The sequence below is a fragment of the Trachypithecus francoisi genome, unplaced genomic scaffold (genome assembly GCF_009764315.1).
Source record: "Trachypithecus francoisi isolate TF-2019V2 unplaced genomic scaffold, Tfra_2.0 Lachesis_group6, whole genome shotgun sequence".
Classification (NCBI taxonomy): domain Eukaryota; kingdom Metazoa; phylum Chordata; class Mammalia; order Primates; family Cercopithecidae; genus Trachypithecus; species Trachypithecus francoisi.
In genome coordinates, this window is record NW_022681471.1 from 108,971,924 (window position 1) to 108,993,893 (window position 21,970).

Here is a 21,970-nt window from a genome sequence, read left to right on the forward strand (position 1 = left end):
TATCTCCCTGCAGAATTATCAATTTTCACAACTATCCACAAGCAAAATCACCTTCACAAGAGCTAAAGAAATCAGAGGAGAGATTATAGAACCCGGGTGTAGCATAAAAATGAGAAAAGATGTATGGAAAAGAGTAGAAAGGGGAGTTTTATATTACCTGTGTGAGCCCTCCCCCAATCCCAGGCAGCACTGTGAAGAGAGATACCTTGTACTTGGAGGAAAATTAAGGAAGTGAGCACTGGATTTTGCCTTAGACCACAACACTTGGCTCACCCCAGTAAAACCCAGTGACAAACATGACCCCACTGATACGGTGTGGCTGTGTCCCCACCCAAATCTTGTCTTGAATTGTAGTTTCCATCCCCACGTGTCATGGGAGGGCTGGTGGGAAGTGACTGGGTCATGGGGGTGGTTTCTCCCATGCTGTTCTTGGAGTAGTAAGTGAGTTCTCACGAAATCCGATGGTTTTATAAGCATCTAGCATTTCCCCTGCTGACACCTCTCCCTCTTGCCACCTTGTGAAGAAGGTGCCTTGCTGCCCCGTTGCCTTCCACCATGATTGTAGGTTTCCAAGGCCTTCCCAGCAATGTGGAGCAGTGACTCAATTAAACCCCTTTCCTTTATAAATTACCCAGCCTTGGGTAGTTCTTTATAGCGGTGTGAGAACAGACTAATACACCCACTATCCTAGACTAGGCCAGTACTCACGGACTGCACCTCCGGGCACATCCCAGTGCCAGATGAGATCTTGCACCTGTAAGATCCAGGCTTACCTTTTGGACTAGTTCTTTGAACTGACCTTACTGTCAGGCTGACCCCAGCAGCTCTAGGCTCAGAAAGTTCCCAGAACTAGAATAGATCCCATGCATGCAACTGGAGGATATTGTGTTATTGTGTTAAGTGAAATAAATCGGAGACAGAAATACAAATATGACAATGATCTCATTCATATGTGGAATCTAAAAACACTGAATTCATAGAAGTAGGGCATAAAGGCCGGGCACGGTGGCTCACGCCTGTAATCCTAGCACTCTGGGAGGCCGAGGTGGGCGGATCACAAGGTCAAGAGATCAAGACCATCCTGGCCAACATGATGAAACACCGTCTCTACTAAAAATACAAAAATTAGCTGGGTGTGGTGGTGTGTACCTGTAGTCCCAGCTACTTGGGAGGCTGAGACAGGAGAATCACTTGAACCTGGGAGGCAGAGGTTGCAGTGAGTCAAGATCGCGCCACTGCACTCCAGCCTGGCGAGTAAGACTCCATCTCAAAAAAAAAAAAAAAAAAAAAAAAAAAAAGTAGGGCATAAAATGGTGCCTACCAGGGCTGGCAGGAGGGGGGGAGTCAAAGGATATAAAATTTAAGTTAGAAAAGGGGAATAAGTGCAAGGGATCTATTGTTTAAAATAGGGACTATAGTTAGTAATAACGTATTGTATTCTTAAACATTGCTGCAAGAATAGAGTTTAAGTGTTTTAATTGCAAAAAATGGTATGTGAGGTAATTCACATGTTAATTAGCTTGATTGAGCAATTCCATTATGTATACATATTTGAAAACATCATATTGTATATGACAAATACATATAATTTTTTCAATTAAAATTACATTTTATATACATACACACACACACACACACACACACACACACACAAAGAACTCTTAAAACCCAACAATGGAAAAACAAATAATCCAATTTAAAAATGCAGCAAAGACCTTAACAGACATGTTACCAAAGAAGATATATAGATGGTAAATAAGTTTCTGAAAAGTTGCTTCACATTACATGTCATCAGAGAAGTGCAAATTAAAACAACAAGGAGATAGCACTACACAACTCTTAGAACGGTCAAAATCGAAACCACTGACAACACCATATACTGGTAAGCTTGTAAAGCAACAAGAACTCTCATTAATCGCTGGTGGGAATACAAAATGGAATAGCCACTTTGGAAGACAGTTTTGGCAGCATTTTACAAAAATATATATACTCTTACCACGCAATCCAACAACTGTGCTCCTTGGTTTTTACCCAAAGGAGTTGAAAATTAGGTCTGCATAAAAACCTGTACATGGACGTTTATTGCATCTTTATTCATAATTGTAAAAACTTGGATGCAACCAAGATATCCTTCCACAGATGAATGAATAAACTGCGGTACAACCAAAAAATGGAGTATTGATCATATGAAAAACAAATGAGCTATCAAGCCAAGAAAAGACATGGAAAAAATGTAAATGTATGATACTAAGTGAAAAAAGTCAATTATTTGAAAAGTCTACATACTGTATGATTCTAAATATGTGACATTCTAGAAAAGAAATTATTTATGGACATAGTAAAATGTTTGTGGTTGCCAGGGATTATTGGGAAGAAAGGATGGACAGGTAGAGCACAGAGGATTTTTGCAATAGAGAAACTATTCTGTATGATACCATAATGGTAGACACATGTCATTACACATTCGTCCAAACCCATAGAATGTACAACCCTAAGAGTGACTCCAGTGTAAACTATGGACTCTGAATGATAATGATGTATTGATGGAGGTTCATCAATTTCAACAACTGTACCACTCCGGTAGAGGATGTAAATTGTAGGGGAAGGCTGTGTATAGATGGGCTAGAGAATATATGGGAAATCTCTGTTCCTTCCATTCAATTAAGCTAAGAACCTAAAACTGCTCTAAAAGATAAAGTCTATCACAAAAACTAAAACTATGGCCAATCTTGTTTCATCTCTACTCCCATTATCCATCCCTACATTATTTGATATAAATCCTTACGTGTCTCTTTCATAAAATATTTCCATTATCATTTCTAAAAATTAAGGATGCGTTTTGAAAACATAATCAATGTGCCATTATCTCACCTAAAAATAAGAATAGGTAATAAATATAATAAAATATTCATATATGATCAAATTTCTCTGAAAATACAAGATCATTGATGAAATATTTATGCTATAATAACTACAATTTCAATTTTCTCTTTATTTGCTTTTATTTAACTTTAAGTTCTAGAATATAAGTGCAGAATGTACAGGTTTGTTACACAGGATGTGTGCCATGGGGGTTTGCTGCACCCATCAACCCATCATCTAGGTTTTAATCCATGCACGCATCGGCTATTTGTCCTAATGCTCTCCCTCCCGTCGCCTCCCACTCCCCAACAGACCCCGGTGTGTGAATAACTACATTTATATTAAAATTGCAGTACTGCAAATTTGGATGAGCTTTGAAAACAAATCTTGTTTTGGATTAATGGCTTTTACAATTTGTTACAGAAGTTATCACGGTTTCTGATAATCAAATCAAATCAAATCTATAGTCACACTACCTAGCATTTAATTCATTAAAAGTTCAAGTAATACAGTTATCAATAACATTATAGAGGTGGTTTTAACTGAAAACATGACGGAGGATAAAAAAGCAACCAGGATACTAGGTCCTGATGAGACTGCAGTCATCTCCGCTTTCATTTGCCCACTTCTTGCTTTTCTTTCCCTTAGTAAAGGTAAAAACTAAAAATTAGTTCATCAATTTTCCAGCAACTTCCTAGTATGGTTGAACGTCACTTCAAAAGACATTTATCACCTTTAGTAGAGCAACATTGTACTTTATTTATTTATTTAGTCTCAACATTTCTAGGTGTATGATGGAAATAAGTAATTTGCCATGATCCTCAGGGATGTTGGAAATTCACATAAAATAAGCATCTCTGTAAAGAGAAAGGCAAACACAACACATTGCTATTATTCTATAATTTAGAATAACCTGCCAATAATGCAACATGGAAGCAGTGTAATTATCTTACCATATTTAGCTTTAATCCTAGGCACCATGGTGTAGTGAAAAATAGACGAAAGCAGGAGTATACTTATAAATCACAGATTCTACAAAAATTTGATTCTGATTTAGTAATAATGTATTCCAATGTGGCATGATTTCAAGGATTTCAACGATACTCAAGTATCTAGAACAGTGCCTAGAATATAGTAGGAACCCAATAAGTATTCAATGATTAAATAATGTATGTCAAGTTAAGCTATCTGTAATTTATTTCCAAAACAACAGAAGAACCACGAAGGGCCATGAACATGAGATGAACACATTCATATTTAAGATCTACAAATATCTCCCTGGCAGCAGTGTACAAATGTTCACAGGCTAAGCTAGTCCAGAAACTGGAAGCCCAACTAGGAGGCTATGGAGTCCTCCAAGTAAAACATAATCAAGTCTATAGACTCAACAATTTCACTCCTACACGCCCAAGAAAAATCATAACATATGTACACGCTTGTACATTAATGTTCATTCAGCATTACTCACAACAGCCACAAAGTGGAAACCACCTAAAGGAATGTTAACTGAAGACTAAATAACAAAATATTGTATACATGCAATGCAATATTTTTAGGCAAGGATAATAGACACGTGCTGACACATGCTATCACATGCATAAAATTTGAAGCTGTTACTTTAAGTGAAAGAAGGCAGACACAAAAACCACATGTTGCACAACTTCATTTATATGAAATATCTAGTATAGGCAAACCTATAGAGAGAGAAACTGGATTAGTGGTTGCCTAGGGCTGGGCAGAGGGGGAGGAGAGAAATGGGGAATGACTACTAATAAGTATGGTGTTTCTTTTAAATGGAACAAAAATATTCTAAAATTAGATTGTGGTGATGGTTGTCCAACCCTGTAAATAGATTAGAACCTTTTAATTATAAATTTAAAATAGTGAATTGTATGCTATGTGAATTATATCATGATAATGCTGTAGAAAAATGAGAGAGTGAGCAAGAGTAAGCCAGAAAGCTTTGAATGGACAAGACTGGATAATAGATGCTGACATTAAAGACATTAAGGAACTAAATGGGATATTTGTTCCCATTCGTGTTAACAAATATATGAGCCAAAGACATTGCTCCTTTAAATGATAAGATATAGCTGCTAAGTGAGCAGTTACTTTATTTCAGATCTTTCTTCAATTACTTTAAATTTATCATTACATTTAATATTCACAATAATCCAATGTAATTGTGCCTATTTTATAGATACTTAAACTGAGGCACAGAGTGGTTAAGTAACGTGCCTAACATCACACATAGGAAATGCCAGAGTCATAATTTGAAAAAATGCAATTGGTGGCTAAAATCTGCGCTGTTAATCACTACATGATTCAATCTATCACATTCCTTATAAAAGAATTGCCTGTTGGTCCTCTCAAAAAATAAACATGGGACTTTAGGAATGTGGGTATCTTATCCCTAATTAAGTTACTTAAATGACTTCAGTAAACACATCGGACACCTTTCAAAGTAAAATATAAGATTTTCCTAGATAAAATTGCTCTGAGAAGTAGTGTGACCCATTGCACAATAGCTGAGATTTTTGATCTATTCACACTTGGGTTCAAATGGAAGATCTACGACTTATTATCTGTGTGGTTTGAGAAAGTCATTTAATTTATCTGCATGATAATAAATACTTCATAGTGCTCTTTGATAAATTACATGAAATGACAGTACACTATCTGACACAGGCATAAACTCAATAAACAGTGATTTATTATTTGGTTAATCATTCTTTATATGTCCTAGAGTTTAACTATTTTCTCAGTTAAGCTTCCGATTTGCTAATTCATTGAGGGTAACTGTGCTAGATAAACAAGGTATATTGCCAATGTGTTGGTTTCAACTAAAAATCCTATGAAGAAAAAATCTAATGCCACTGGATTTTGTAGAACAATCTGATGGATATAAAACACTGCTATATTCAGCTTTACTTTAAATATTTATCTAATCGATATAGATGAGCCTCAGATTCCCCATAGGGAGGTATCAAGACATAAGTGGCAATTCAAGTCAATAATAGATGCTAAAACTGCAATTCCATTTCATATCCCCTGTAAGTAACATCCCTCTTTTGCATAACACATCAGTGACAGCATCTAAAATTAAAATAACTATTTAAAGTTTCTAAAGAAAGCTTTTCAAGATCTAAGGTTTTTATTTGCCTAGGGAAAAAAATAGAGTTGAATGTTCTGTTATTCCCTATTTGCAGATGCATAAAGCAATCACTTTAGAAAATGAACAGTTTGTTAAATTTATAGTTGGTATGTTCTCTTTAGACTAATCTATGCTGGCTCAGCTTAACCACTGCATTGTCAGTGCCTGTCTTGCTAAGCACACCCAGAAAATTTCACAATGGCCAACATCCTGATAATGCATTATGTATATTTTCTAAACATTACAATGTAACTGCACGTTTTATGAAAAAGGAACAACATCAGAAAATGAAAGAGGGAGAAAGATGGAATAAAGATGAATTTCCATTAACAGCCAGGCACCTGAACATTGACGTGGTTACTTATTTCCTCACTTGCAGATTAATGACAGTGTTTACCTCCCCTGATATTGACAAGGACATAATACATCTTGACAAATGATTAAAGAGGCTGCAGTAGAGTTTATTTCATGGTAGTGTCAACTGCCCTCCTTTTGGCATGAAGTGAAAAGCTTACATCAGCTGTAATTTTTAGTAACACCCTTCTGTGGGGTTCTCTTACAACTTTATAAAACAACTGTGATAAATTGATTATGCTAACAAGTGTGGGCTGCAGTGAGTGGTTTACTGGAGATTGGATCTTGTTTCTAAATAAAAAGAATTATGACAATGTTATACATTAAAATCAATAGTTTCATATTTATATAAAGCCTATAGATTTGTGAGAGTTAAAGTTAATCTATTGTATCTTGTAATACTTATTTAATCAAGATTGTTGCATTAAATTACTGCTCAATAAGGAAACAGGGAATCAAATGAAGCATGGGATGCTAGATGAGAAAGAATGATGACAGCTTTGGGCATAAGTCCTTTTCAGAGAAATATTTTATTTTTTAATGAATTTCAAAATGGGAATTCTAAGCCAATCACCCATTATTTATGATTCTGATGACCAAAAATAAATAAAGTAAAACTTATCATTAAAACACATTTGCATTTCAAGACTATTTAGGTAATATTTGGAACTTAAAAGTTATTTTCTCAATATTTACTTTTCAATGTTTCTATGTTCTGATCACCTGATTTCCATATTTGATATTTTTATGGTACACATTATGACTTGAATGGAAGCAAGCTCTCTTTCAAGCAAGAAACATACTTATCTGTCAAATATAGTTTTGAGCATATCAAAGTTAAATTTACCATAGGAATGCTAGGCAAAAGTATCCAGGCAAAAGTGGGAGAGAGCAGATAAGGCCTACAAGAAAAGGATATACATGGAAAAATTGGTCACACTGAGGTGGTGACAGGTGCCTTGAGAATAGAGGAATCTCATGACGGTTGGGGCTGAATTCAACTGAAAGAAAGGTGCAGAGGGAAAAAGCTGTAGCTTCAGACACATAGACACTGGAAGAGAGGGAGAATGAAGAGGACTTGCTGAAGGAGCTGGTGAAGATGCAAATGGAATACAGAGAAAAAATTGGGGGCTGAAAAGTCCAAAAAGGAATCCAAAAAGTGGAGAAAGGAGTAATTAACCCTCTCTACTATTGCTGGGAGTTTAAAGAGAATGAAGATACGTAAAATATCACTAGATAATAACAAGGAGATCACTGCATTTCAAAAGCACAGTGTAGTAAGTGTTGAAGGCAATGAGTTAAAGAGTGAGTATATGTCAAGAAAATAACAGTTGTAGATATAATTGTGGAATTCTCCATCCTGAAAGGAAGAAAAGGGAAGCTGAAAACATAAAGACTTAAATAAGATTTATTACTGTTTTGCAACAGTCCTAAGAGTCCCTGCTTTTAGGCATAGACAAAGAAGACAGTGAATAAATAGCAGATTAAAAATTTAAAATAATGGAGAAAACTGCAGGATCCAAGGAAAAATCAAACAAGATGAAAGCAGAAAGTAGCAAAGGGAAAAGGTTTATCTTTCTATGACAAAAATTCTAGTAGAAAATAGTGTGCTTAAATACGGAATAATAAACTGTTTTGAAGTATCCTAATGCATATCTTTTCTAATAAATACATGTGGAACTTTTACTTCTGTGATTTGAAGAAGAGCTATACCAAGAACAAGGACCATGATGAATAAGATAGACAGCTGTAGAATTATTAACAATGGGAAAGTCGTCAACTTGTGACATATCACTCACAGACCTGATACCACTAAAGGCCCAGCTTTTATCAGTAAATTTTACTAAAACATGATACATGAATTTAACCTCCTACAAACAAGTAAGATGGAATGTGAAAAAAGATGACATTTTGAAGGGATGATGTCATACCTATTTCTTTTTTCCTTTCCTTTTTTTTTTTCCTTCCTTCCTTGAGACGGAGTCTCGCTCTGTTGCCAGGCTGGAGTGCAGTGGTGCCATCTCGGCTTACTGCAACCTCCACCTCCCAGGTTCAAGTGATTCTCATGCCTCAGCCTGGGACTACAGGTGCCCGCCACTAATTTTTGCATTTTCAGAAGAGATGGGGTTTCACCATGTTGGCCAGGAAGGTCTCAATCTTCTGACCTTGTGATCTGCCTGCCTCAGCCTCCCAAAGTGCTGGGATTACAGGTGTGAGCCACCGCGCCTGGCCCCTCATACCTATTTCTAAATTATACAAATTAAGAAAGAAAATGATCAGAATTGGGTGCAGTTTTATTCTGGTTTCATATGACAATTGAAAACTGGTTAAATATGATTCCTGAATAAAATCATAGAAACTTTCATTTAGGAGAAGAATGACTTTATATGGGAAAAGTAGCTTTAAATATATCTTCTTTCCTCCAGAGCCCTCCTATGTTCTCACTCCCTCTCCTTTATCCACATTTCTTAAAAGCATAGTTCATACCCATTGCCTTTTCATCTCCTCCTCCTAGTTCCTAGTCATCCCTGAAATTCAACCTACTATGGTCACCAAATACAGTAATGCGTCACTGAACGATGAGGATATGCTCTGAGAAAAGCATTGTTAGGTGATTTCACTGTCATGTGAATATCACAGAGGATACTTAAACCATGCAACAGGGCATAGCCTACTACATACCTAGGCTCTGTGAGATAGCCTATTGTTCTTAAGCCACAAACTTGCACAGCATGTCACTGTAGTGAATATTGTAGGCAATTGTAACACAATTGTAAGTGTTTGTATATGTAAACATAGCTAAACATAGAAAAAATATGAGAAAAATACAGTATTAGAATCTTATGGGACCACCAGGGTAAATTTGGTCTGTCATTTACCAAAACATTATGCAGAGCATGACTGTACAATGGACTTACCTGTTATTGTCTTATTGGATTTATATCTTGATGTTAAAATAGTTTATTATTCTTGAAATTCTTCAATTTCTTGAAAACACACTCATTCACTTACGAATGCATTTGCTAAATAAATACTAATTTTGAAACTATTATCTGCCAAGAATCTTTCCAGCAGTTGTTATTCATTCATTCATTCTTTATGTGAGCTTTCAAATACTGCTTTTACTTCTTTGAGCCCTTAAACGTTCTCCTCACTTGACATAAAGCTGGAGGTGATGATACCTGATCTCATGGATTTTGTCATCATGTATATCAATAATTTCCAATGGAGGATATGGAAAAATTTGATGAAAATTCCCTATGGAATACATCAACATCTCTGATAAGCTGGCCTTTTTGAACTATAGTCTTGTACGTGGCAGATACTGACATGCTCTACTCCTTGAATGAGAATCACTGGCATGCAAAGGGAGATGCTATTAATAAGATTATGTTGTACTTCTGGAATATGTAAAGGCAGAAAAATTTGGGGAGTCATTAACTTTCTGGGATAAGATTTACCAGATTTGTATTTATGGAGTAGACCAAACATCAGTTCAAGTACAATTAGATGTTATACAGACCTCAAACAAAATTAAAAATAAATCAACACCAACTACCTCAATTTTATCCCTATTGTCACCCCAGAATGTCTCCTTTTTTGGTGATCTCCATCCTGTTGATAACACATTCATCTACTCAGTCACTAAAGCAAGAAACTTGGGAGATTTCCTAGGTACCTCCATCTCCCTCTAGTGTTCATTCATCACTAAATCCAGTGTTCTTTTTTTAGTAACAGTTTTCTTGAGATATAACTCACACACCATAAAATTTGCCCTTTGTAAGTGAACCATTTATTAATTTTGAATATATTCAAAATGTTGTGCAACCCTCACCACTATCTAATTTCAGAACATTTTCATCATTCCAAAAAGAAATTGATATGGCTTGGCTGTGTCCCTACCCAAATCTCATCTTGAATTGTAGTTCCCATAATCCCCACGTGTCATGGGAGGGATCCGTTGGAGAAAACTGAATCATGGATGTGGTTTCCCCCATCCTGCTCTTGTGATAGTGAGTTAGTTGTCACAAGCTCTGATGGTTTTATAAGGAGCTTGCCCCTTCACTGAGCACTCATTCTTCTCTCTCTTACTGCCTTGTGAGGAAGGACGTGTTTGCTTTCCCTTCTTCCATGATTGTAAGTTTCCTGAGGTCAGTTACACTGCTTTCCTTTAGGAATTACCCAATCTCAGGTATGTCCGTATAGCAGAACGAGAAGAGACCAATATAGAAATCTTATACCCATTAGTAGTCATTCTACATCCCCAATTCCTCCCAGAACCTGGCAAGCACTAACACAATTTGTCTCTATGTCTTTCTGGCAAAAATGTGGTCGTTTGTGTCTAGGCCTGTTTTAATGTAATCATTTCTAGATTCCAAATGCTTATCTTCATTCCTGCTTATCTGGACTACTCTGATGATCTGCTGATATATCCCTATGACATAAGTTAAGTAGAGAGATTTATATGAAGCCAAATCTGAGGAGATAATTTCCCTGATTAAAATCCCTCAGTGCTTACTAATCTACCTATAGATGAAGTACAAGTTGCTTAACATGGCTTTGCTTTTGTTCAGGTTCCTTCGTGTTAGAACGTTCTCACCTGCACATGTTCACTTGTCCTTGAAGAACCAATTCTTGATTACTCAAGTTCTTTCTGACACCCTAGGCTAGATCAGATGCTCCTCTTGAATGTTTCTAGAACCCCATGATGACAAAATCAACATTGTCCTAACTATTCCCTAGGTTCTCACAGAATTCCTAGAAAATGGTAGGGCTTCAAATAATACTTGCAAATACATGCATGAATACATCAATAGATTAATTAAGATGTAAACTCATTGAGGAATGATTAATTGAAGGACCTTAAATATTACTGGAGTTAATACTAGAGACTGGTTTAGTCTGTGAGGCAATGAGACAAAAGACATAGATAAATTGCTAGAGCAAAAGAGTAAAACAGAGTGGAAATGTAGAAATCGGCACTTAGTGAATTTGTTTTAATCAGAAAGTATCAATACAAAGGTATATAATCATAAATTGGATATGGAGAACCAGGTAAATCATAAATGCTTCAAATTCAGTTATTTCCATGATCCTACAAATCAAGATTCTTTTATTATGGAACAATCAATAACAAATGATATATCCATGTAGATTCAGATAACTGGAAAACAGTGATGGCCAGGGCAAATTACTAACTTCAACAATCGACAGGGAAATATTTAGAAGAAAGGGGAAACGAAAACATTTTAAATGTATATCAACTATTTTTCAAATGAGCTACATACTCGCTATCCTTGACATGATGATAGGTATGGATCTTACAAATATTAATTCAGAAAAACTCCAAATTTGTGTGAGTACTAAATTTCTTCCAACATCAATTCTGTCCATTCTATGGATATAGTGGTGGTTGTCCTTACCACATAGATTAAGATTCACTTTAAAATTTAGCTTCTTAGTTACACTGAGGTTGCTTTTCCTGCATAAAGTTAAGCTACCTTCACTGCAACTGCAACTGCAACATCCACCAGGACTATGCTGACACTCTAGAAGATGCTGACAAAGCCTCCAAGCATGACTTTCTAAACCTCTGTTGCAATGAAAAATAAATCAGAGGTATTAAAACCTTATAAAAGAAAGTCTCTTGTTGCTATAGAAATTTCTGGTTCCTAAAGGCTCAAAGAATGAACTATTTTCTCTGATTACCTGGGTCCTGTTTTTGCATTAGTGATACTCAGATGACTAAAGGTTTTTGAGAGATAAGCGCTTGCGATAAGCAAGTAAACACTCCACGTTCATTCTTATTCTACAGAAGCAGATTGTGAGCACACAAATCCACTCTCAGTTAATTCATTGAGGCAACATGTAATACGTGGTAGTGATTCACCAGTCAGTCAGAATGTTCCTTCCATGCTTTTTCTCTTCTTAAAATGACCAAGTGCAACTAAATATTATAGCTTTTTCATCATTCTCTTTGCTTCTAACAGATTCACATGGAATCATATAATCTAGTCAGTGTTATAGAAGTCATACTTATTTGATACCAATGTTCAGAATAAAGGAAAATGTGAGTTATTGGTTTACTATTAAATGTAATCTACAATCTCAATTTCTAAAGAAAAGTATAACGTAGTACTTTTGCTTGTTTTCCTATTTATCATTGGGTCCTGTAAAATGAACGTATTACTCTAGGAAAATATAACTTTCAGACCTATTGTAAATACATATGTATCTTTTTATGTCCATGTGTATATATGTTTTACTCTGCGTGGACTTCACCACTGCACAATATATGCATGTAAGAAATCTGAACTTGTATCTCCTAAATGTAAAAAAAGTTTAAACATCATAGTAAATTATATAAAAGTATACTTAAACTTTGAACTATATTACAGAATTACTATACTGATACTATAGAAACCTACACACACACAAACTTTTCTGAAGATCTGGCATGAAAATATCCACAGCAAGTGACACATTGGCACGCTGAAAGAACCAGTGATTCACAATGTACATTTTGTCCCTTTTCTGTATGAATATACATATAAAACTTCTTATGCTGTCTAGAATTCAAATCTACTATAATATTTACAATAAGGTTTTAAATTTTTAATTATTGCAAAGGGCTTACAAAGGCTGTTCTAGAGTAACATATGGAATTTTAAGATTATACATCTATATTAGTTTATTTATGATATTTTTACCCATGTGATCCCACTGGACTAAATAGCTATGTTTCCTTGAAAGAGGAACTATAATGAAATAATGCCTCACATATAAATTATTCCCTCTATCATACTGCTTACTTTGTAACTATAAGTTATATATTAGCCAAAGCCACTAGAAGTTCCTCAGAACTTACCACCTTTTCACAAAGAGAATGAGATGCGTCTGCCTCTGTTTCCTGTGAACCTTCTAGTGCAGGCTTTATCATTGTATGTTGTATCTGTTTACCTCCCACATTATACTGTGAGTTTGAGACCAGAGACCATGTGTTAGCCATTTTGATCTTCCTAGCAATAGAACTGAGCCGTAAATACTTACTAAACTAATGAATATTAAATGATATTAGCACTTATCACAATCTATTGTGTATTATTACCAGTTCTGTATATACCTAATGACCATTTTCTCTACCCATTAAGAAAATGCTTGAGAATTGAAGAACTGTTGTACACATATATGTATGCCTCTTTCCACAGCACACAAACAAGGTGTTTGGTAAATATCTATTAACTTTTAATTAAACATGTATTAAAGTTAAGGAAGTGTAAAAGTACAAACTTCAGAATTTCCTGTTATTTCAATGACTTTCTTTAGACAGAAACAATCACTACCTTGACTTTTTTTTTTCTGAGTACAATAGAGAAATTTTGCCCCGAAAGAACATTAGACTTTGGATTCACTTGGCTTGAGTTACCGAGATGAACTTCTCTCTGAAGAAAATATTTCTTCTCCTCTCTATGGCAGTGAATTTGAGGGGCCTTACAAATACACTGATTAATGCTCTATGTTGAAATATCAGGAATTCCCCAAATAGACATTAAGGTTTTTGCTATCTGGGGAGACTTAAGTCTAATATAAGGAACTTCTTATTACTCACTTTTAATTATCCTGTTGTGACATATTCTTCTAATAATATATATTTCAACTTAATCACTTAGGGCATCTACCATCAATATAGTATCTCTATAATTCAAATTTTAAACAAAATTCTATACAATTCACTGTGATATTTAGAAAATGTTTTTAAACAGAGTAATATGGCCAATATGAAATTTCAGAGCCAAAGTTTTAATATAAAGCTGACCTTTGAAACATAGGCAGCTTATTATTATTACCATTACAGAGTTAAAATAACAGTAATCATTATTTTAGAAATCATATTGGATGAACAATATGTACTTCCTGAGAATAATAAATACTTCAGTTATTCATACACTGATCCAACATTGTTAGCTATAGTTTAGAATCAATCAAAGCATTTCCTTTAGAGTTCAAAACTCACAATTCATTGTGAACAGGTCAAGCAGATTATAATACACTACATCTGCACCCGTGGTTGATCCCTTTTTTAGACAAAATGTCATTCTAACAGTGTTCTCCCTATTCCCACATGAGTTCTTAGACTATTCAGAAAACTCATGGGGAGAAAGATTACTTATTCAGGAAAGCAGGGTTTCTTTGGTCATCCTAGATTTGATTGGCACTAGCAGCAACTACGTCTGACTCCAAAGATTTAAATATTCATTACAGCATAATCATGACATTTAAATATCTAAGCGTTAGAAGTTTCAAAGCAATTCTCATTTTGGAATAAATATAGCCTATTTTACATAGATGATGTAACATAATGACAAAGTATTACATTGCTGAAAATTTCACTGTTTGGGGAACTACAATATAGAGTATCTAGAATTCTGTTAAAGCATCCTACAAAGGTTGCTTGGGTTATTAAAAAATTTGACCTGAAAATTCATAAATAAAAATGGCCTCTTGAAATAACTGTGTGCATATGCCTCTCTTCAAATGAACTGTCTTCCTGTAATTATATATATAAACTACAGTTTTATGACTGGATTACTGTATATAAAATCAAGGGCAACTCAATCATTCTTGGAGAATGCTTTCATAAACTGCCTCCCCCTATAGCAGGCAGCATGGATGTACATCTAGGGGTAAGAGTGCATATACACAAATACACATGCACACACACACACACACACACACACACACTAGGGGACTTCAAAAAGTGAGTAGAAAAATGGAATAAAAGAAAAATTTAAAAACATAAATTTTATTTTTCAAAATACGTTTAAGACATTTTTGTAAACAGTGATACCAGTCATTTAGTTTACCCCTAAAAAACTGAAGATCCTCGGAATTTAACCATGCCAATGGATGCTCTTTAAAGATTTGTTAAGATTAGAAAACAAAAAGAAGTAAGAAGAGGCCAAACCAGGACTGCAAGGTGCACACCTAATGATTTTGCATCAAAACTTCTACATCTGCAAAATTGCCCTTGTTTGATGCGAGGAATGAGCAGGAGCATTGCTGTGGTGGAAAAGGCCTCTCTGGTGCAGATTTTCCGGATGTTTTTTCCTGTTAAAGCTTTAGCTACATTCCTAAAACACTCTCATAATATGCAGTTGTTATTGTTCTTTGGCCCTCCAGAAAGTTAACAAGCAAAATGCCTTGAGCATACCCAAACACTGTTGCTATGACCTTTGCTCCTGACTAATCTGCTTTTGCTTTTTTTTTTTTTTTCCTTCAACTTTTAAGTTCAGGGATACATGTACAGGACGTGCAAGTTTGTTACATAAGTAAACGTGTGCCATGGTGGTTTGCTGCACAGATCATCCCATCACCTAGGTATTAAGCCCAGTATTCATTAGCTATTCTTCCTGATGCTCTCCCTCTACCATCACCCACCTCCAACAGGCCCTACTGTGTGTTATTCCCCACCATGTGTCTATGTGTTCTAATCATTCAGCTCCCACTGTAAGTAAGAACATGAGGTGTTTGGTTTTCTGTTCCTGCGTTAGTCTGCTGAGGATAATGGCTTCCAACTTTATGTCCCAGCAAAGGACATGATATCATTCCTTTTTATGGCTGCATAGTATTCTGTGGTGTATATGTACCATATTTTCCTTATCCAGTCTATCACTGATGAGCATTTATATGGATTCCATGTCTTTGCTATGGTGAATAGTGCTGCAATGAACATACACATTCATGTATCTTTATAACAGAATGATTTATATTCTTTTGGGTATATACCCAGTAATGCAATTGCTTGGAAAAATGGCATTTGTTCCTCTAGGTCTTTGAGGAATCTCAACACCGTCTTCCACAATGGTTGAACTAATTCACGCTTTCACCAACAGTGTAAAAGCATTCTTTTTTCTCCACAACCTTGCTAGCATCTATTTTTTTTTTTTTTTTTTAACGTTTTAATAATAGTCATCCTGAGTGGTGTGAGATGGTACCTCATTGTGGTTTTGATTTGCATTTCTCTAATGATCAGGGATGTTGAACTTTTATCACATGTTTGTTTCATATGCTTTGCTTTGACAGGACCAGTTTCAGCTCTTGGTAGCTTTTGTTTTGATTGTACTAAGTCTGCGGGATCACACTGGTAAAGTTGTATGTCATTTCCTGTTACAATTCTTTAAGGAAATGCTTTAAGATCTTGGCCCCACTTGTTTAAATTTTCCATTGAGAGCTCTTCTCTTGTCTCCACTTATCTGGGTTCAATGGTTTTGGCACCTATCAAGTGGAAAGTTTGCTCAACCTTAATTTTTCAGTCAGAATTCTGTAAGCTAAAGCATTTGAGATGTCTGTGGTGTTCACTATTGTTTCAGCTGTGAATGGTCAGTCCTCTTGAATTGGGGCATTAAAAAGATTAATTTTCTCCTCTGTGTGGACAGTCTGCTGCGGCGAGCATCATGTCCATTGTCTCATCCCTTCTCAAAATAAGTTTTCTATTTGTAAACTGTTTATTTATTTGGGGTACTGTCCCCATAAACATTGTGCAAAGCATCAATAAGTTCACCGTTCTTCCTCTCAAGCATCACTATACATTTTATTTTATTTTTTATTTTTATTCATTTTTATTTTTTGAGACAGGGTTTCGCTCTTCTTGCCCAGGCTGGAGTGCAATGGCGTGATCTCAACTCACTGCAATCTCTGCCTCCCGAGTTCAAGTGATTCTCCTGCCTCAGCCTCCTAATAGCTGGGATTACAGGTGCCTGCCACCACGCCCAGCTAATTTTTTGTATTTTTATTAGAGTCAGGGTTTCACTAGGTTGGCCAGGTTGGTCTCAAACTCCTGACCTCAGGCGATCCACCCACCTCAGCCTCCCAAAGTGTTGAGACTACACGCATGAGCCGCCTCGCCCCGCCAGGGGCTCTTTTTAAACTGATGTCTTATCCATCTTAGTGCCTCAAACTAGATGCTATGTAGACATGTTTTTAAATGTTAGTATGAGTTTATTTTGGTTCAACAAAATTTGATTTCCCTGAATTGTTTTTCCATAATATGCATTTTCCATGAACCTTTTTGAAGGCTCTGTAAATATTTCCATGCATTGTGGTGCCAAAATCTGTATATAACAAACACATCACACTCAACTGAAATATTATATAATATCAGTCTCTCTGGTTTCTAATTTATTACTGTGCAATAAAAACCTTTTATAGTTTATAGGACATAATTTGACTGTGAACCTAAACTGAAATTTAGATTTTAGTGAGAAAACTCCAATTGAATTCATATATATAAAGCATGCAATCATACAACTTCCAAAATGTTAAATTTCTGCATTAATTTAGTTGATGAGAGAATTGCATTTTTAAAAATAGCTTTGTTGACTTATAATTGACATAAAAAAGTAAATGCCATACATACTTAATAGGTATAATTTTATAAGTTTTAGCTTATGTATGCACCCAGGAAATCATTACTACAATCAAAATAATGAATATATCCATCACACCTAAAAGTTTCCTCATGCTCCTTAGTAATCTCTCTCTTCCAACTTTACCTTCACTGTCTTTAGGCAACCACCGAGCTGCTGTTTGTCACTACAAACTAGTTTGCAATTTCTAGAATTTCACACACAAGGAATCACACAATGTGCATTCTTTTTTGGTTTGGCTTCTTTCACTCAGCATGAGATTCATACATGTTGTTGCAGGCTAACGATAGTTAATTCCTTTTTATTACTGAGTTGTATTCCATTATATAGTTAAACCACCATTTAAAACATCAATTCACCTCTTCGTAATATTTGAGTTGCTTCTGGTTTTTATCTATTACGAACAAAACTGCTATGTTCATTCATGTACAACTCTGGATGGACATATGCTTTCATTTCTCTTGGGTCAATAAATAGATTTTGAATGGCTAAGTCATATGGTAAGTGCATTTTTAATCTTTTCAGAAACTGCCTTAAGAGAATGTTTTCTATTGTGGCTGTACTATTTTATATCCCCACAAAGAGCTGGTCCCCATGGGCTATCTGTGCATTTATTAAGACAGAAGCATCTTTTCACTGTGCAATATATACTATATATGGTGAGGTCATTGTATAAGAACTGGAACATAAGTTGACTATTCTAAACAATGATAAAAACAGATTGTTTTCTTCCCTCTCACAAGTAACAGGTTATAATGAAGGAAAATCTAAAAATAAGAACAACTAACAATTTTTGAGTGCTTACAATGTGTCTGCTTGTATTCTAACTTACTAACATGTATTATATCATATAAGTACCTACAACAACCCTATGAAAGTAGGTTCTAAAACTGAGTCAATCTAATAGATGAAGAAGCTCAGGGACAAATAAGTTTCCCATAGTCACAAAACTAATAAGTGACAAAACCAGTCTTTGACATGATCTGGCAGTTTAAGCCCAAGGGATCAGCTCTTAATGTCTTAATATGACACTCCTTTCTACCATCTACACATGACAAAATACTTGTAATTATTTATTTATTTTTGAATACACATTAGATCTTATTTAGAGATTACATCAATTGCTAAAATCAGTATTTAAATTTACAAAAATTAGAGATCATGTTAATAACTACAACTCTATATGTTTTGGACTTTAAAAATATGAATGTATAAGCAGAATTTAAAACAAAAACCATATGATCATCTCAATAGACATGGAAAAAGCTTTTGATGAAATGCAACATCCCTTCATGATAAAAACCCTCAGGAAATGAGGCATCAAAGGAACATACTTCAAAATAATAAGAGACATCTATGACAAAGTTACAGTCAACATCATACTAAACTGTCAAAAGCTGAAACTATTTACCTTGAGAACTAGAACAAGACAAGGATGCCCACTCTCACCACTCCTGTTCAGCATAGTACTGGAAGTGCTAGCCAGAGCAACCAGGCAAGAGATCAAAACAAAGGCATTCAAATAGGAAAAGAAGAAGTAAAACTGTGTCTTTCACTGATGATAATGGTCTTATACCTAGAAGACTCTTCCAAAAGGCCCCTGAAACTGATGAATGACTTCAGTAAAGCTTCAGGATACAAAACAAATGAACAAAAATTATTAACATTTCTATACACCAATACCATTCAAACTGAGAGCCAAATCAACAATGCAATCCCATTTACTATACCTACACATACATAAAAATACCTAAGAATACATCTAACCAAGGAGGTAAAATATCCTTACAAGGAGAACTACAAAACACTGCTGCAAAATATCATAGATTACACAAACAAATGGAAAAACATCCCATACTCATGGATTGGAAGAATCAATATTGCTAAAATGGCCATACTGCCCAAGGCAATTTATAGATTCAATGCTATTCCTATCAAATGAACAATGCCATTTTTCATGGAATGAGAAAAAACTATTCCAGAATTTATAGGGAACCAAAAAGAGCCTGAATAGCCGAAGCAAAACTAAGGAAAAAGAACAAAGCCAGACACGTCACATGACCTGATTTGAAATCATACTATAAGGCTACAGTAACCAAAACAGCATGGTACTGGTACAAAAACAGACACAAAGACCAATGGAACAGAATAGAAAACTCAGAAATAAAGCCACATGCCTACAGTAATCTGATCATCAACAAAGTCAGCAAAAATAAGTGATAGAGAAAGGACCCCCATTCAACCAATGGTGCTGGGACAGCTGGCTAGCCATATGTAAAAGAAAGAAACTGGACCCTTAGCTTTCACCATATATGAAAATTAACTCAAGATGGAATAGAGATTTAAATGTAAGATATCAAACTTCACGTATAGGTAATTTCTTTCTTTTTTCCAACTTTTCTTTTTGGATCATGGGGTACATGTGCAGGTTTGTTTCATGAGTAAATGTGTGTCACTGGGGTTTGATGTACAAATGATTTTGTCACCTTGGTAGTGGGCATAGTACTCAATAGACAGGTTTTTTTTTTATTCTCATTCTCCTACCGCCTACCCCCTCAAGAAGGAGCTCGTGTTTATTGTTCTCATCTTTATGTCTGTGTGTACCCAATGCTTAGCATCCACTGATAAGTGAGAACATGCAGTATTTGGTTTTTGTTCCTGCATTAGTTTATTCAGGATAATGGCTTCCAGCCGCACCTATGTTGCTGCAAAGGACATAATTTCATTCTTTTTTGTGGCTGTGTAGTATGAAATCATGACCTTTGCAGCAACGTGGATACAGCTGGAAGTCATTATCCTAAACGAACTAATGCAGGAACAGAAAGCCAAATACAGCATGTTCTCACTGGTAAGTGGGAACTACATATTAGGTACTCATGAGCATAAAGATGGAAAGAATAGAAACTGGGGACTATTGCTGGGGGGAGGGAGGAAGGGAGGCAAGGGCTGAAAAACTAACTATTGGGTACTATGTTCAGTACCTGAATGATGAGATCATTCTTACCCCAAGCTGCAGCATCATACAATATACCCAGGTGAAAAACCTGCACATGTACACATGGATCCAAAATAAGAGCTGAAAAAAATAAAAATAAAGTGAAAAAATAAAGGATTCACTGAAAAAGAAAAATTGACATTTAAAAAAATTGTACTTTTAATTGAAAAATAATGTTATATATTTGTTGGCTTCAATGTAATATTTTGATATATGTTCATGTTATAAAATGATTAAATCAAGCTAATTAACAAATTCAAAAAATAAAGGTACAAAAATTAACTGGGCCGGGTCGGATGTGGTGGCTCAAGCCTGTAATCCCAACACTTTAGGAGGCAGAGGCGGGTGGATCACGAGGTCAGGAGATAGAGACCATCTCGGCTAACGCACAATGAAACCCCGTCTCTACTAAAAATACAAAAAAAATTAGCCGGGTGTGGTGGCGGGCGCCTGTAGTCCCAGCTTCTCTACTTGGGAGGCTGATGCAGGAGAATGGTGTGAACCCGGGAGGTGGAGCTTGCAGTGAGCCGAGATCACGCCACTGCACTCCAGCCTGGGCGACAGAGTGAGACTCCGTTTCAATTAAAAAAAAAAAAAAAAAAAATTATCTGGGCCTGGTGGTGCAGACCAGTAATCTGAGCTCCTCGGGAGGCTGAGGCAGGAGAATCACTTGAACCCAGAAGGGAGAGACTGTAGTGAGCTGAGATCGTGCCACTGCACTTCAGCCTGAGCAACAGAATGAGAATCTCTCTCAAATAATAAGAATAATAATAAGGTACATTTAATTTTCTACCATTCTGAATATATCAAATGTCTATGTTAAAAAATAAAATATGAATGTAATACATTCAAATAAAGTATGATTAAATAAATTTGCAAAAACTATCAAAGCACAACTATTGGGGAGAAATAAAGAAATACATATTAGTGAGATGTTCTAGGTGAGCAGACATTTTAAAAGATGATAATGATAGGTAAATATTCATAATAGTTCAACAGTCCAAACATACTTCCTGGAATCATATACTAAAATTAATATTTTTCACTTTTGCTAAATCACGTGTTGTCATTGTTTTACTTAGCATGTCTCCTCCATTTTAAAATCTCATGATAGCCTTCAGATTAAGTATTTTAGAATAATTGTAATTTATACTACAAAACCATAAAATCTCTCCAGAT